Here is an 18,107-nt window from a genome sequence, read left to right as displayed (position 1 = left end):
AAAGAGTAAATTATCACGTTTGGATCCAACGTTCTTTTAATAAACAGTGTTTTTTTTAAGACAGAAAAATGAAAATGAATGAAAAATATTTTTCCTAACCAATAGAAAACAAGTTTATTTGGTAAAGAACATTTTTTATTTTAAAATATTAAAATTATTTAGGTAAATTACACTTTGCCTTTTTTATGTTTGGTTATTTTCTCACTTCGGCTTTTGAAGTTTTTTTTCCCACTTTGACCTTTCATGTTTCAAGTTTTTTCCAAATTATTTTTAAAACTAATTTCTATTCAAAATTAAACATAAAATACCACGTTACTTGACATGTGACAGAAATATAGGGTAAACTACCAATAGGTTCTAATAGCTAGACTTAATTCCCATAAAGTCTTATTGAAAATAAGTCCTAATAAGTAAAAATAATTTTTTGTGATGATTTTTTACATATGTTGCTAAAAATTGATAATTAGTAACTTTTTTTTTGTCACAATTTTTATAAATTGTCTTTAAAACTTATAATTAATGACATTTTTCTGTGACAAATTTTTTAAATTGTCGCTGAAAATTGAAATTTAGTGACTGTTTTTGTAACGATTTTTTTAAACTATTGCTAAAATTAATAATTAATAACATTTTTTAATAATGCTTGATAAAAAATGCCATTAATTCTCATATGACCTATTAGATAATAAATTTATTTATACTACACGTAAATCTCCCAAAAATATATTATCATATTGAAGCTTGGGTTTATGTATATATAAGTTATATATAATAAAATATATGTTATGTAGGGCTAACGTGGTATTTTATATCTAATTTTGAACAGAAATTTGTTTTAGGAATAAATTGAAAAGAAAAGAAAAAAAAAACTTTAAATATAAAGGGTTAAAATTAGGGGTGCAACTTGGGCGGATTCGGTCTGGTTGGGAGGTTGTCCAAGCCCAGCCCAAGTTGTGCTGAGACCTGCCCAAATCTGCCCAAGCCCGAATTGTAATCCGAGGTTGTCTGCCCAAGCCTGACCCAAGTTAAACTTGAATTGTCCGAGTTGCCCGAATTGTAAATGAATTTTAGTTTTTTTTTTTTTTTTTTTTTTTTTGCAGCTACATTATTAAATTATTAAAATTTGACTCTATTTAAAAAAAAATTTAATAGAAAATCATTAATATCATCAAAATAAATAATTTATATAATGTAAGAGAGATGCCACTATAGTAGTCCTTACAATTTATGAGTGAAAATAAAAAGAAAAAAAAAGTAAAATTTTATGTTATTTGAATATATAATATATATTCAATATGATTTAATAATATAAATTACTTTAATATCATGTAATTGCTAATAATTTATATGTATATTTAATATTTTTATATATCTATATATATAATTCGGGCTTTGGGTTGCTTAGGTTATTTGACGTCTTTGTCCAAATCCGCCCAAATTTAATTCGGATTTTTGAATTTTTGCCCAAGCCGGTACCAAATTTGAAAATATTTTGTCCAAGTCCTAAAAAAATTCGGGCTGGGCTCGGGTTGCTCGGATTGAGCCCGCCCAAGTTGCACTCCTAGCTAAAGTGAAGAAAAAAAATTTAAGGACCAAATTAAAAAAATAACCAATCATAAAAATGACAAAGTATAATTTAATCAAAATATTTCTGTATTAACCTTGCACGTAGCCAATCAATGAAACCAAGAAGATCTTGCAGAGTATGCTGCATGATAGCGGAGCAGAGTTCTTTCTGCACCAGTAGAATTAAAGAATAAATAAAAAAATAAATTCACAAGACAACAAAATAACATTTGGGTTAATTAGCTACCAAGTTGTTGTCCTAATTGGTTAAGGCCTATAATTTTCATAATTATGGAGTCCAATTTTAAGATTGGATCAATATTAAAAAAACTTCTTGAAGTCACTGACTCGGACTTTAAGGTTGTAGTTAAATTTAAAATTTGAGGAGTGATTTGTAAGGAAAAAAATGGCACAAATTTAGTTTATATTTTATTGTTTTTTTCATATGTTTTTCTTTACTTCTGTAAATCTCTCCTTCAATCTTAATACACTCTAAGAGTGGACCAACAGTAAAACCTTCATTCTCTATTTTCCTTTTAACCTGAACTATCAATAGGTCATAATAGTTGGACTTAATTTCTATCAAATTCTATTAAAAATAAATCATAGTAAAATCGTCGCTAAAAATAATTTTTTGTGACAATTTTTTACATATGTCGCTAAAAATTGGCAATAAGTGACTTTTTTGTCACGGAGTTAATTACTTAAAAGTCCTATTTACAAATGTTATGGCAGCTCCGGTTCTATTTAAGATTTTTGGAACCAATTAATCCTATTTAGTAAAACTGAGAATATTATTAGTTTTTTCTAATTTTTAAAACTAAAAAAATTATCAATTTTACATAATAATATTTCAAATAATTGTTTCACTAACCACTAATGAAAAAAAAAATTAGAGCATGAGATTAAACGTTTTTACCCTTCTATATATTGGTTTGATTCAATTATCCAATAATACTGAGAACATTATCAGCTTTTTCCAGTTTTAAAACTGAGAATATTATTAGCTTTTTCAAATTTTTTTTTTCAGTTTTGCACATCAATGTTCTATCATCATGCTCTTTTATAGACACAAAATTTTTAGTTTTGCACAAAAAATAATTCAATTTTTTCAAAGACATAATTTTTATTTTATTTTTTAGTTTTTTCAATTTGAAAATTGATATTTTAAAGTTTCGAAAATCAAAATAATTGTCAAATCATCATGTTCCTTTATAGATAATCATAAATGATGAATAATCATTGTTTGAAGGGCAATTCCGACCATTAAAAATTTAATGGGACTTGAATGTCCAAAGAATCTTAGTTATGATTTAATGGAGTATAAGTTTATAAATTAGGACTTGTGTGTAAATGTCCCTTTACAAATTGTAGCAAAAATTTATAATTAGTGACTTTTTTGTGACAAATTGTTTTAACTGTAGTTGAAAGTTGAAAATTAGTGATTTTTTTTTTTTTGTGACGCTTTTTTAAAACTATTGCTAAAACTTATAATTAGTGACATTTTTTGTGACAATTTTTAAACGGTCACTGAAAATTAACAATTAATGATGTTTTTTAGTAGTGTTTGATGAAAAATGTCATTAATTATCATATACTCTATTGAAAAATAAGTCTATATATTAAGACCTATATGTAAATTCCCATTTCTTTTTAAGGTTACCCAGGAAAAAAGGCTCGATAATCGCCAGCTATATGTAGGAATGGCAACGGGCCAGGGCGGGGCCGGGAGCATACTCCCCGTCCCCAATCCTTGATGGTGAAAATTCTCCCATTCTTGGCCCCAATCCCCGACAGGGAACCTATCACCGTCCCCGCCCCCACACCCTAACGGGAATTGGGTTTCCCCGACCCTGAAAATTTCCCGGCCCACAAAAAAAAAAAAAAAAAAAAACTATAACCAACCCCAATGAATTACACCAAAGAGGGCCGAGATTGTGGCAATTCAAGTAGCAATTCATCACAAAGAAAACATTGCATTGTTTATAGTTGTTTATGTTGGAAACAATTGGTTTTTTATAGGCTTATTTTGGGCCAACTTTGAGTCCAAAATTAAGTGGGGTCCACACATTTTTTAAGGTGAGTCCGAAGAGGTGACGTGTTCCTTGCCGCGTGGCAAGTCACACGATGAAGACGGTTCGTTAAAACCATTTATGAGTGAATGAGAACTTGACGTCGTTTTCGGGTTCGTAGAATGGATATTTAAAGAATTAAATGTGGGTTTCCTTAAAATAGGTTGTCCTACATTGAAATTTTAAGAGAGTTTTTGTGAGTATATAAGCTCTTGGTGTATTAACTTGGGTTGGGCTCCAAAGGGCACCCCAAGTTTATAGAAGGGAGGAGTTATGGATAAAATGAACCTTAGCCCAAACCACCACACACGCGCGCGCTGCCACCGTCGTCCGTCCGGTCGTGACAGGCGCGGTTGTGGGTTGGGTTGATTCTAATATTAATTTTTAGAGGAAATTTATTTGAATTTTTTCCAAAAATTCTTAACAAAATTAATTCAAACTTGAATTTGATTTCCTGTTCAATGTTTCCTCTTCCAATCCAATTTTTCCAAACAAGTTAAACAGTTTTCAGATCTGTTGGAACTCGAATAGATTTAAAACTGCCAGACAAATTCAAATCTTCCAGCAGTTTTTCCAACAGATATAAACTGCCCAGCAATTATCTGTTTAAATTGTTTTGCACCTGTTGGACTCAAATTCCACCTGTTCAGTTTGAATAATTAAACCTGTTCAGTCCTATAAATTCCTAGACATTCCAGCAGATTTTTCCAAATCTGAAAATCATCATTTTGCTGTCCGATTTTGTTCCTTTGCATAAATTCTCTTCATATTATTTTTAGAAAAATTAAAGAGAGTATAGAACACTAGGTTTTGTTCGCCGTACAAGTTGTTTGGAGTGCTACTACAATTTGTGAAGATCATTGTATCCTGGGAGATAGACGCCACTTGTCCATAAGCACCGTAACGGGGCGAATCTGTCTTAAAGACAAAGTGTCACACACTCGACTTGATCTTTTTATTATTCATTCAGTTCGATAAAATAAATTCGGTACGTTATTTATTTTATTTGTTTGATTTAGTTTCAATTTATTTATTGTACACAAAAGATTGTTCCAACAATTTCTGTTCATGATTCAACAATATAATCCACCAAAATAATAATAATAATAATTGCAAGGAAAATTAAAAAAAAAAAAAAGACAAAAAGAGCAACAATCAAGATCTAGGATTTCACCAATCCCCTAATTACAAAACTATAAATTTACATAAAACAACCTAAAATCTGCAAATTTAAGTTCCAATTCAATACATCAAATACACAAATAAAATAAAATAAAATAAAATAAAATTAAATTTTTTTAAAAAAATTAAACGAATAACTTATAAATTGAGACAAAAAACAACAAAATCATTATACACAACACATCAACTACCAAAGAGATCAAACCAGGATGAGATCAAAGAGAGTGCCCTGATTGTCTTCGAAGTCGACATGGTGTTGGTGGTGGTGGTTTGTGTGGTCTCTAGTTCGGTATCTAAAAACCCTAACCCTAGGAGAGAGAAAGATACTGACAACAACTTGAGAGAGAAGATGAGAAACTTGTCAAAGAAAGTGGGGTGTAAATCCGAACCCTTCACATCTCAGATCTGTCACAGATCCAACAGATTTGGAGCCTTCACATCGCGAATTCAGCAATCGCGACGACTAATGTCACAAGTGGTAATGATATCAACACCACCGCCGATAAAAACGGTGGTTCTTCGATTGACGACTAGTGGTGAGTCGGTGACAAGGCAACAACGGAGGTGAGGAGAAGAGAGAGAGAGAGGGGGTGTTTAGGGCGAAACCAAGACGAAGACGAAATCTAGATTAGGGTGAGAGAGAGAGAGAGAGAGAGAGAGAGAGTAGTGTAGAGAAGAGAAGTGATTGAGTGAATAGAAAAGTATATATATATATATGGGGATAGGTTCGAGGATAGGTTTGGGGTGGGGCCGGGGCGGGAGAACCTATCTTTGTCCCCGGCCCAAAAACTATCGGAGATCTATTTCTTAATACCAGCCCCGGTCGTATGGGGGGTAATTTTCGAAAAAAACCGTCTTATTGTGACGGGATGGTCTGGGTCCCCGTTGGGCCGGATTTAAATTGTCATCCCTATATATATGGGGGATGAAAAATTACATATACTCAGGTGAAACTCTAGACAAAGTTGTGAGTAAGCAGCCAAAATTTTTGTTATAAAAAACTTCTCAAAGTCACGGACTTGAATTTTAGGAGTGGACCAATAGTAGAAAACTTCTTTCTTCGTTCCTTTTGATGCTACGAGGACATAGGCCTAGTAATCACTTGCTCTATATGGGATGAAAAACTACATATACGGGTGAAACTGGACACCCTCGCAAACAAAAGAGGAGAAAAAAAAAAACTCTCTCAAAATCACAAACTCAAATTTTAAGAATGGAGCAATAGTAAAAAATTTGGTTATGGGTTCCTTTTGAAGGTGTTTCAGGACAAAAGGCTCGATATTCGCTTGCTATAGGGGATGAAAAATTATATATACTCCGCTTAAACTCCAAACAAACACCATTTCGAGCAAAACACACACACAAAAAATAAATAAATAAATAAAAGCTGACCTTTCAAGGTAGAAAGCAAAAGGGGCCAAGGCAAGAGTGCCAAAAGCTTGACGATAAGCACCAAAGATATAAGGGTTCATTCCTTTAGAAATTACAGCTTTTGCGAACAAGGCCATCCCTGCAAATATAATATTGCACACCACCATGCATATATAAGGGAAATTGTTCTTCATCAACATCATCAAATAAGACCACCCCAATATTGAATTACTACTCTTCGTCTTCATGTTCATGTTCATGTTCATGTCAATTCACTCTCTCTTTGCCTTTGGTCGAGAGAAGAAGACTACCACAGCAGTCAAACTATACTCCTACTTATAAGAGTTGAGAGAAATTATGATAGCATTTGGTAGAGTTTTAAAATTATGATTTGAAAATAGAGTTATTTTTTGAGTTTGTGAGTTTTGCAATTATGATTTGAAAAGAGAAAAAAAATTTGGTTATGGGTTTTGAATTTTTGATGTGGCATATGAAATGAGAAAAATTGTTTGGTTATAAATTTTGAAAAGAATTTTCAAAACTTAATTAAAAAACTTATAATTAATAACTAAACACACAACTCAAAATTCCTTTTAACATTCAACTCACGAAGATTTATTTTATCTTATATTTGTATGTGTATTTATGTAATAAAAGTTATGTGTATATGCAAAATTTACTATATTTAAAAGTTAATAAAATTTATTATATCACGTAAGAAATGACATAGGAAGTGAGAATTTTAATAACAGTCTCGATTTAGAACACTAAATTGGAAGTTTTAAAAGTATCACTAATGAGTTGGCAAGTGTAAGAAAAAAAAAAAAAAAAAACAAAACAAAAAGGCCAAACTATCACATCAAAAATGGCGTCCACATGATGCCATGTCATTTAGTGGTGCTTTAGTGGTATAAAATTAGTGATATGAAGCATTTTTGTTTTAATAATATGATTTAGTCGTATATTTTAGTGGTAATCTTTTGACACACACAATGAGTGCAAATTGACTAAGGGTTGGTTTGGAATATCCTAAAAAAGTACATTTTTTGACTTATTGGTGGGTTTGGGTTGGGTTTGATGTGATGTGTTTGAGAGGTGATGTGATTTAAATAAGATGATGTGACTTAAATAAGATAGTGACTTTTTGACTTATTTAGTACATGCCAAACTAGCCCTAAGTCCCTTTTTCTTTTTGTTTTTTAGATAGTAAAATCACTAGTCTCTTGGCACACATATTGTGTGCAAATAGTTAATCATGTGTCGGTAATGGCCACAGAATACGAGGAAGGTTTACATTTAAAGTTTGGAATTTTGAAAAACAGTTTTATTAATTTTTAATCCGTATTTTTTTTGTTATTAGTATTTTTTGAAATATTTTAACTGATTTTATTTTTATTTTTGATTCATTTAATCTAGATACACTTAAAAAGTATGAAATTTGTGCAAATTTTTTTATAAAAATTCATTGAATATGTACGGGAAAGAAATAAACCTTCTCGTATAATCCTGTTGATCAAGTCTGTGCTCCTCCGTACGACGTCGTTTTACTTCCTGAAAACACAAACGTGAGCTACTCGGCAGGTGTGTGCCGGATACCTCTCCGATGCCTAAGTCAGCAAAATAGACAAATAGACAAAAAGCTCTGTATATTTGGGAATCAAATTTGTGTTACCTCTCCATAGGTGATGTTATGAGCTTTTATAGGTTCCGTGTGGCACAATCCTAGTAGGACTCTTACTCCTCCATGTAGAGTCCTCATAGGAATCACATTCTTGAAAGATAACGCTTATCCCTCAACACCCCCTTACTGTTTAAACCAAGTGAGATGGTTTTACCATGGTTGGATGTCAATACGACCGAGATAACATGGCCGCGCTAAAGCCGCAGACTAGACCGAGCTCCAACTAGCTCTATTCTTCCTTTCACTGCACGTGTACCTCGGCTAACATTCCAACTGGGTTGTCTGAAACCGTGCTATCCACAACGAGCTTGGGCCGAGCTAACCAATAGCAAGGTTCTGAGGAAAGCTCAACATACTTCGGCCCAACATTGTATGACCGAGCTAACTGTTACCGTGCCAACCGTGGTGACCGAGCTAACCACCAAGCTCCTTCGGACCGAACTAATTACAAGGCCCTTTTACTCAGCCCTTCTTACCGTGGCCTATAGAATGGCCCATTACCTAACTCGGCCTAATATATATATAAATTACCCTCTCAGAATACAAAAAAAAAAAAATCAAAATTCAATATATTTTCGTATTTTGTTGTACTCAGTAAATTTTTTTAAAAAAATTGTACAAATTTTATACTCTTTAAGCATATTTAAATTAAGTGAATTTACAAACTAAAAAAAATTAATTAATTTTTTTTTAAAAAATTCATTAAATATTTTAAAAAAAAAAATCACTAAAAATAAAAAAAAATAAAAAATATGGATTGAGAACTCAAAAAATTACTTTTGAAAATTTCAAAAAAAATAAAAATATGTAATTCAAATTTAACACTTTGTATGATTTAGGTTTATAATTTTTCCTTAAAAATAATGTGATTTAAATTCATTTTGAGGTTAATTATGAACTTTTGTGTTGATAGTTAAGAAAGTATGTACCATAAACAAAGGTGGAGTTAGGAGCGTTTATGATTGATTACAAAATTTTAAATTTTTTACAAATATTTTGTAATATGATTTGTTACCAAGCTTTTGTGACATTTTTATTAGGGTAAATTACATTTTATTCTTTTTATGTTTAACTATTTTTTCACTTTGACTCCTATTTTTTTTTTTTTTCACTTTAGTCCTTCACGTTTTAAGTTTTTTCAATTTTTCTCCTAAAACTAACTTTTGTTAAAAATTAGATAAAAAATAACACATTAACAGTCACCTTATATAAAAATATTTTATTATATATAACTCATTCATCTAATAGAAACTTAAATTTTAATATAATAATATATTTTTTATATTATGTGATAGTTATAATGTCATTTTTTATCTAATTTTTAACAGAAGTTAGTTTTACAAGTAAACTAAAAAAAAAAAAAAACTACTTGAAACAGGGACAAAGTGAAAAAAAAATAAACTTTAAAAATTAAAATGAGAAAGTAACCAATATAAAGATGACAAAAGTGTAATTGATCCTTTTTATTATAACCCTTTGTGAGTACATATAGCATTGTAACTACTTGGGAAAGTGAGAATAGTATACACCTAAAAAAAAGGAATATATACGGATTATTCCCGGTTCACATCTGAGACAGTTCGGCTCAATTTGGTTTATTGGGCACACTTTTGGCCCTCTTTTTAATAATTAGAACTGTTCATATTTTAAAATTTATTCAGTACATTATTCTTGTCAAAAATCACGTCAATTGAATAACGGATATTATGTATTTAGATCACTTTTGTCTGAAAAAAATGAACAGTCAGAAAATTAACAGTTCATAAAAAAGTGATCCGAATACATGGTATCCGTTATCCGATCTACGTGATTTTTTTACAGAAATAATATACAACAAATTTAAAATATGAATAATTTAAATTATTAAAAAAAAAGCCAAAAAAATAAGTTCAATGAGCCAGGCTGGGCTCTCCAGTCTGGAGGGAAGCCCAGCCATAAAGAGGAATTTGCTTTATGTTCATAGATTTAAGTACCCATCTTTTGTGGTTGAAAAGCAACGCTGGTTGAGCTTGTGCACGTCTAGTGGTGTGGAGTTGGAATGGATTCTTGCCCAATATGCAACATAAGGCACTCCAAAATAGAAAATGAGAAATTTTAATAGTTAGATTTAATTCTTATTAAATTTTAGAATAAATTTTAATAAAATTGTTATTAAATATATATTTTTGTAACGATGTTTAACATATATCACTAAAAATTAACAATTAATTATTTTTTTATCACATTTTTTATAAATGGTCGCTATAACTTACAAATACTGACAATTTTCTACGACAAATTTTTTAAACTGTCGCTAAAAGTTAAAAATTAGTAACATTTTTTGTGACGATTTTTTTAAACCGTTGCTAAAACTTATAAGTAACGATATTTTTTTTGACAAAATTTTTAAATTGTCGCTAAAAATTAATGATTAGTGACATTTTTTTAATAGTGTGTGATGAAAAATATTATCAATTATATTGGACAATAAATCTACCTATTAAAAAAATATGTTAATAGAAAAAAAATATGATTATTTTAATTTACATTCTAAATATTAATTATTCTAAAAAAATATTTTAAAAAATATTTTTGTGCAAATTAAATTTATTCTAAATATTACCCACATCACATTTAATTTATATTTACAACATATAATTTATTCTTGGGATATTTTTAAGCAGTGTATAGCTTTTCGGTAAGTTTCCTACCTCCCATCAACAAAGTAATTGAAGTCCCAAGCTTTGCTTAATTAATTACAAATTAGGTTTCACTTTATAAGAAACCTATTAGATACTTTGGGAGTATTATTTGTCATTATTCATGCGATTATTTTCAGCTAATGAGAAATCGTAACATATTTTTAAATAAATTATTTTTTATCTCTTAAGCCTCTGTTTGGGAAGAGACTTTTTTGACTAAAATAGTCACAAAAGACAAAATAGGCTATTTTAGTCACAACAAACAAAACATCACATCTAACCCATAATCATTACATTTTTCTTTCACAAAAAATGTCAAAAAAACCAAAAAGTCAAAAAGTCCTTCCCAAATCAAGTTTTTTAACTCAGGCTAAAATAGTCAAAAAAATCAAAAAATCAACCCACTTCCCAAACGGAAACTTATAAAGTTTATAGCTTCTCTTCGTACTACAACTGCGGACAAGACTATTTGGCTTTTCGATAAGTTTCCCACCTCCAATCAACAAAGTAATTGAAGTCTCAAGCTTTGCTTAATGGGCAAATTACACTAATAATCCTTATAGTTTAGGACTCATGTCACTTTGGTTCTTAACTTTTCAATCGTGACATATTTGACCTTAAATTTTGAATCTTGTTCTAAATAAGGATAATTGAAGATACCATTACTTAATTTTAAAAGTAAAATTGTCAATTTGATAAAATATAAACTAATTTGACAAAAATAAATATCAAAAAAATATTTTGAAAATTTTGAAAATTATTTTTACAATCCAAAGATAAAATTATGTAAAATTGATAAATCTTTCAGATATTTATTTATTTATTTATTTTACCAAATTAATTTTTATTATATGTTTAGATGATGATTATGTAATGGGTAGTTGTTAAATTTTTAACGTGTAATTGATACATTTAATATATGAAATATTTTTAGTTTTGAATTTTTTTTTTATCTAATGGATTGGTTTAATAATGATATCAAAGTTGTAGCCTTATTTGACTTTTGAAAAAATAGAAACTAATTTAATGAAAACAAAAACAACCACCCATTACATGATTATCATCCAAAAATATAATAAAAATTAATTTGGTAAAATAAATAAATAAATAAATAAATGTCTAAAAGATTTATCAATTTTACATAATTTTATCTTTAGTTGGTAGAAATAATTTTTAAAAATTTCAAAATATTTTTTTGACATTTGTTTTTGTCAAATTAATTATATTTTATCAAATTAACGGTTTTGCCCTTAAAAAATTAAATGGTATCTTCAATTGTCCTTATTTGGAACAAGATTCAAAATTCAGGGTCAAATGTATCACAATTGAAAAGTCAGGGATCAAAATGACACAAGTCCCAAACTATAGGGACCGTTAGTGTAATTAACCCTTGCTTAATTAATTACAAATTAGGCCTCTCATTATAAGAAAACTATTAGATACTTCCTGACTATTATTTGTCATCATCCATGCGATTACTTTAAGAAATCATAACATATTTTTAAATAAGCTATTTTTTATTTCTTGACTGGCTAATAAAGGTTATAGCTTCTCTCCATGCCACAACTATGGACAAGACTATTTAGTTGGGCCTATGAGACCACGAGGCCGATTTTAATAATTTAATTTGTTTATTTTGTAAATCCTTATGTGTGAATTGTTTATGAAAAAAATCATATGAATCTCACAATAAAAATGTTAAAAACTCTAAATGAATTATTAAATATTTTACACCATACTCACATGGGTGTGAGTCTCAGGTGGTGTGGGCCTCGTACCTATGTGAGTATTGTGTAAAATATTTAGTAATTTAGTTGGGATCCCTAACATTATTCATCCGATAATTGTAATTATATTATTTTTCTATATTTTTTTTTTAGAAAATAGACAATTTAATTTCAAAATCATTTTTATTGTCCACATTTTTGAAGAAAAATATAAAGAAAAAAAAATATGATTATAATTATCACATCAATTTAATATTTTTCATAGACACATAAGGATATACAAAATGAATTAATTGGATTACTAAAGTTTGGCCCAACTAGACAGTCTAGTTTAATGGACCGAAGAGACTTCGAACTCTCTAACAAAAGTAAGTCATCCTAGTAATATTTTCTACAATGTGATTGGTTTAGAGTATGCCATAGGCAATGCGACATGGTGTTCCAGAACTAAAAATAATTACCCATCTTTATACACCCTCTAAACAGTAAAATATGTTTAGGGTCTAAATTATATATATATATATATATATATATATAAGTTTAAGACCTTAAAAAAAACTCCCATAATTGTATCCATTATGACGTGGAATCATATATATCAACTTTTAATTAATTATAAACTCAATGATATCTCCTTTACAATATTATTATAGATAAATTTGTGGGTCTAAATTAAAATTAAAGACTGTTTTAGTGTTTTAATTGGGTGAGATGCAATAAAAATTTATGTTAAGTCTTTTCTAATATTTTATTTCAAACATACCTAAATTAATCAAAATATGTTGAGTCAATTGTCAACCATCGTATCAGTGTGGTGCTAAATGCTATTATTAGGCACTAATATAGTTCAGCGATTATGTTTTTTTTGGTACTATACTAGTTGAGCCGTTATCACCGCAACAAAATATCATCACAAATTAAAATGGAGCGCATCACATTATTCTATCATAGATTTAAAAATAAAAATAAAAAATTTAGATGGATTTTTCTGTAGGGATGGTAACCGGACCGGGCAGGTTTATAGTTGGAAAATGTTTGGAATCCTATAAAGGAGAACTCTCATAACCTTCACTGATGTATTGATCATTAATGTGTTTAAATTTTTTTTTTTTTTCTTATCTCTGATAGTAATGCGAATGGTTCAGATTATTTTAGGGATTGTGAGAGTTGTATTTTGTAAGGGTCTATCATTACTGTTTACGGTTTATGTTGCAAATTATATTGGGTGTGTGGTAAATTGGGGAGGTAGGGGCAGGAGTGGACAATGATGAAATAAATAAATAAAAATGATTGCTAGAAAAGTAATACTGTTAATCAAATGCCAATTGCAATTAGGAATAATTTCCCTTATCCATTGACCAACTTAAGGCTTTAATAACTGAGCAAGATATTTTTTTTATTTATTTATTTTTAAACAGACTAAGCCAGATAGTAATATTATCTGTACGGGGAAGAAATAATTCTCCTCGTATAATCCTGTTGACTAAGTCCACGCTCCTCCGTACGACGTCGCTTTGTCACCTGAAAGCACAAACGCGAACTAGACAGCAGGTGTGTGCCGGAAACCTCTCCGATGCCTAAGTCAGAAAATTTGACAAATAGACAAAGCTCAATGTATTCAGTAAGGAAAATTGTATGTTGTGTTATGTTACCTCCTCCAAGGTGATGCTTGTGAGCTTTTATAGGTTTCGAGTGGCACAATCCTAGCAGGACTGTTATTTCTCCATGTAGAGTCCTCCTAGGATCCATACTCCTAAAGGATAATGCTTATCCTTTTACACCCCCCCCATTGCTTAAACCGAGTGGGATGGTTTTAACTACGGCCGAACTGCCATACGACCGAGATAAACCTGGCTATACTGAGTCACAGAGTAGGCCGTACTAACAGTAGTTCGGTTCCTCCTCTTGCTGCACCATATCTCGGTTCTCCCATACACGAACCATGGTGTGTTTGGACCGATCTACTGAATAGCAACATCCCAACCGACCTACCCAGAATACATTATGACCGGACTATTTCTGAGACCGGCCTAACTCCAAGTTGCACGGACCGAAGTAACTCAACATCTCTTCTGGGCTGGAGTAACTTTATCACTCTTGAACTGGAGTAACTTTATCACTCTTGAACCGGAGTAACTTTATCTCTCCCGGGCCGGAGTAACTTTTCGGCCTTTTTTACACATTTCTTCGTACTTTGGGCCACAAAGTCCATCTCACAGCTCGACCCAATTTTCACCAAAAATCACCCTCTCAATTGCCCCTTAATTCTATCTGCACAGCATGATTGGGATTACCAGTCTACTAACCGGGCTGGAGTTTTTAAGCTTTTCCAGCCGAGCTAAAAAACCCTTTAGCCTCTCCAGCTGAGCTAAAAACTCCTAAGCTTTTTAAGCCGAGCTATTTTCACTTCGGGCTCTGTTTGTCCGGTCAAAACGTCTCTTCAATCACAGCGTCTGTAACGCTTCCCTTTCCAATGACACGTGGCGGGCTCTGATAGGCTGGGGGCAGCTATCACGCCGCCCTGGTACTACGAAATTTTTGAACAGTTCCGCCCTTTTTGCCTTTTGCCCTTTACACAAAACAACCCTATCCTTTCATTTTTGAATCACTTACTCTTTTATTCTTCGTCTTCTCTCTCTGTGCCTCCATTTCTTCACTTCCAAGCCCGTGCTTTTCATTGCTGCAACTGCTCCATCTCCAGTTCCCTCTTCTTCAATCTGGTAAGCAAATCCTTTTCCCTCCCCTGTTTTTGCTTTCGTATTTGGTCTATGCATTTTGTTTATTGTGTTTTTGCAAAACATGTTCTTCCATTTCTGCTTTGCTTCTGTATTTTCATGAAAAAATCAGTAGAACTCATGTGTGTATGAATTATCCTGTAGAAAACCAGTCTTGGATCCAAAATCATGTAACAACCGAACTAGGATACTGTTTGTCCTATATAGGTAGATCCCGTTAGACAATAACCGAAATAGAACTTGTAGAGATGACAGCAGCTTCAAAAAATAACCTTCTGATTCACCTTAGCCGAAATAAGATCACTGAATGAAGTTTGAATACATTAAACTAGGAACCTCAGTCTTCAACCGAGCTAAGCCTTTGGGGCTAAGTCAGCTTTCTTAGTTTCTATACCGAACTCAGAAAGCTGCCCCTAGAGGCTCAACCGAAGTAACAAAACTCAAAGTTTAACCGAATTAGGCCTTCGGGGCTAAGCCAGCTTTCTTAATTTTCTAGACCGAACTTAGAAAGCTGTCCCCAGATGATGAACCGGTCTAATGAGTAACCTGCTCAAACCGAGCTACCAAACCTTTTGATGAACCGAGGTAGAACCAGTTCACAAGGCCGAAGTAGGGCTCTTGCACCTTGCTTTTAATTTGTAGCACGGTCCTATGATCTGTGCTTAACCCCTTTGTTTTCTACTTTGCAGACTTAGGTTGCCCAGGCACTTCTTCGTGCGCTCAACCGTGCTACTGAGCACAATTTTTGCACCGATATAAGTTATTCATAAATTATACAACAAATGGGTAAGTATAGGTATTTGATAGAGACCCCTGGTGGCATGGCCGAATTTCGAAGGGATTATGGCATTCCAGACGATGTACACCTTACCCTAGCCAAGCAGGACATCATACCATGGGGCGAAGCAGGCTTTGTACCTTTTACCCTGCTTTCCATAATAGAGACCGGACTAAGGTTCCCAGTTCAGCCTTTAATTTGTGAGTTTCTCAGGCAAACCAGATTATGCCCAACCCAGCTATCCACCAACACATACTAGATAATAATGGGTATAGTCGAATTAAACCGCCAAGCAGGCCTGAACCTCGGTCTAGCCGAAATCTTCCACCAGTACTCCATAGGTTCCAAGGACGATGGCTGGGTTTATTACCTTAGGATACGCCGCCGTAGAGAAAAGATAATAAAAGATACGCCGAATAAGGATGTGAATGATGATGACTTTTTCTGGGTATCGGGCAATTTTGAAGACCAGCAAGGCCAAATCCCAGGCCGAAGTATAACCTGGAAAAAAGGAGAACCTGGTAGAGTTACTTCGGTTTTATGCATGTTTTTTTTTTTTACTTCGGTTTCAGATGTCACAACCGATCTGACAGTTGTATCTTTTTGCAGACTCATCTCATCTTGCATCCCTGTACAGTTACCCAAATCTGAACACACTCCAAGCCGCATTACGGTTTAAAGAAAGGAGTTGGGCTAAGCTTCTAACCTTTGAGCCGACCTACAGGTATAGCGGTCGCCGAAAAGCCAGAGTGACCGATTTCCTTCTTGAAGACGCTCCAGAACCGGACCCAACCTTGCCCGAAATAAGACTTGTCCCATTAACTGCTGAAGAAGAGATGGCAAAGAAAAGCAGAGTCAGGGCCTTTCTGACCGCAACAACCAGGGCCGAAGTACCTCCATCAATCCAATCGCAGCCTGCCGTTGTGGCCCTCCCTTCTCAACAGCCTTCTACATCTCGCCCCTCAAAACGCGCTCGATCTATATCGACCGAACAGCAACTTGTCGATGAGGTCGAATCCATCCCTCGAAGTCCTCAACCTACCCTTCAACCAGATCAAACTAACTGAGCAGAATCTTCCAAATGGGCTCCGAAGCTAACTTTCAACGACTGAGATATCAAAGATTCTGATTCGGTTGTTGCTGAAAAAGATCATCAATTGGCCTTCAACCTGGCCAAGAGTGTGTGCCTCCCCAAAGATATGGAGCACCACCAAAAGCAATTAAACACCGAATTGAAGTCCATCCGGTCTTCATCGAAGTCCATGATTTTGGTAAGTAGCTCTGTCCATTTTTTTGTCTAATTTTTCCAACTTTTACTTCGGCTCAAGGGAAGTCTTCGTTTTGACAGGCTTTACAGAAAAACAACATTACTTACAAGAAAGTCCAAGAGCTTAGAAAAACAACAAGGCAAGCAGTGGCGGAAGCCGAAGCAAAGGTGACCGAGCTAGAAGAAGCCGGAAAGAAAATGGCCGAGCTACAAGCTGAGAACGGCCGACTTGCCGGTCTGGTTAGTTCGGCCGAAGCAGAGAAGCAGAAAGCCGCCATCACTATGAAAGACAAGTATCTGCGCGAGTTAGTAAAGCTTGAAAAGAGAAAAGATACCGAAATAACCCAACTAAAAAAGAGCGCGAAGGGAGCCGAAAAGCAGGGCTACAAGAAGGCAGAGGATGCTTATGTCAAACAGTGCGATGATGCCAAGGAGCTGTTCTTCAAGTGTGGCTGGAGGGCAGCTGTTGAGAAGCTCGGTCACGATCCACAGACCGAGGTTTTCAACCCTCCAGCCTACTTCATAACGAGCTCCCTTGGGGAGTATGCTAATGCCCTGCAGCAGCAGTTTCTAGAAGACTCAGATTCCGGCGACTTCTCTGCTTCTGAAGATACTCCGGTTGTCAGTGCGGACCCATCAGTTCGGTTGGAGCCCATGGTAGAAGACCTGACTATTGAACCGCCAGGTGAAACCGTGGTTCCAACCGAAACCATCCTGGCAACCGAGAGCGAACTTCCTCTTGAAACCGGTCTTCGAGTTGATGGTGATGCAGCTTTTGATGCCGAAATTGAAGAACTTTTCTCTTGATTATGTATTTTTTCCTTTCGTTATTTTTTTTTTCTTGTAACCGGGCTATGCCTCTTTGTAATTGATTTTCAATGAATGAAAATTTTGTTGGCTCTTATTCCAGTTTTCATGTGTGCTTGCACTTGTAATGTCTTCTATTGTTCCAACTACTATTCCGGTTTTAAATGATTGAACTATGCTTATCAGCCAACCACTCCTTAGCCGAAATAATTACTTCGGCTGAGGAGTACTCAGAGTTGG

This window comes from Camellia sinensis, chromosome 6 (assembly GCF_055761805.1).
Source record: "Camellia sinensis isolate YWXY chromosome 6, ASM5576180v1, whole genome shotgun sequence".
Taxonomy (NCBI): domain Eukaryota; kingdom Viridiplantae; phylum Streptophyta; class Magnoliopsida; order Ericales; family Theaceae; genus Camellia; species Camellia sinensis.
The sequence above is the reverse complement of the archived record's forward strand: the minus strand, read 5'-3'. Positions refer to the sequence as shown.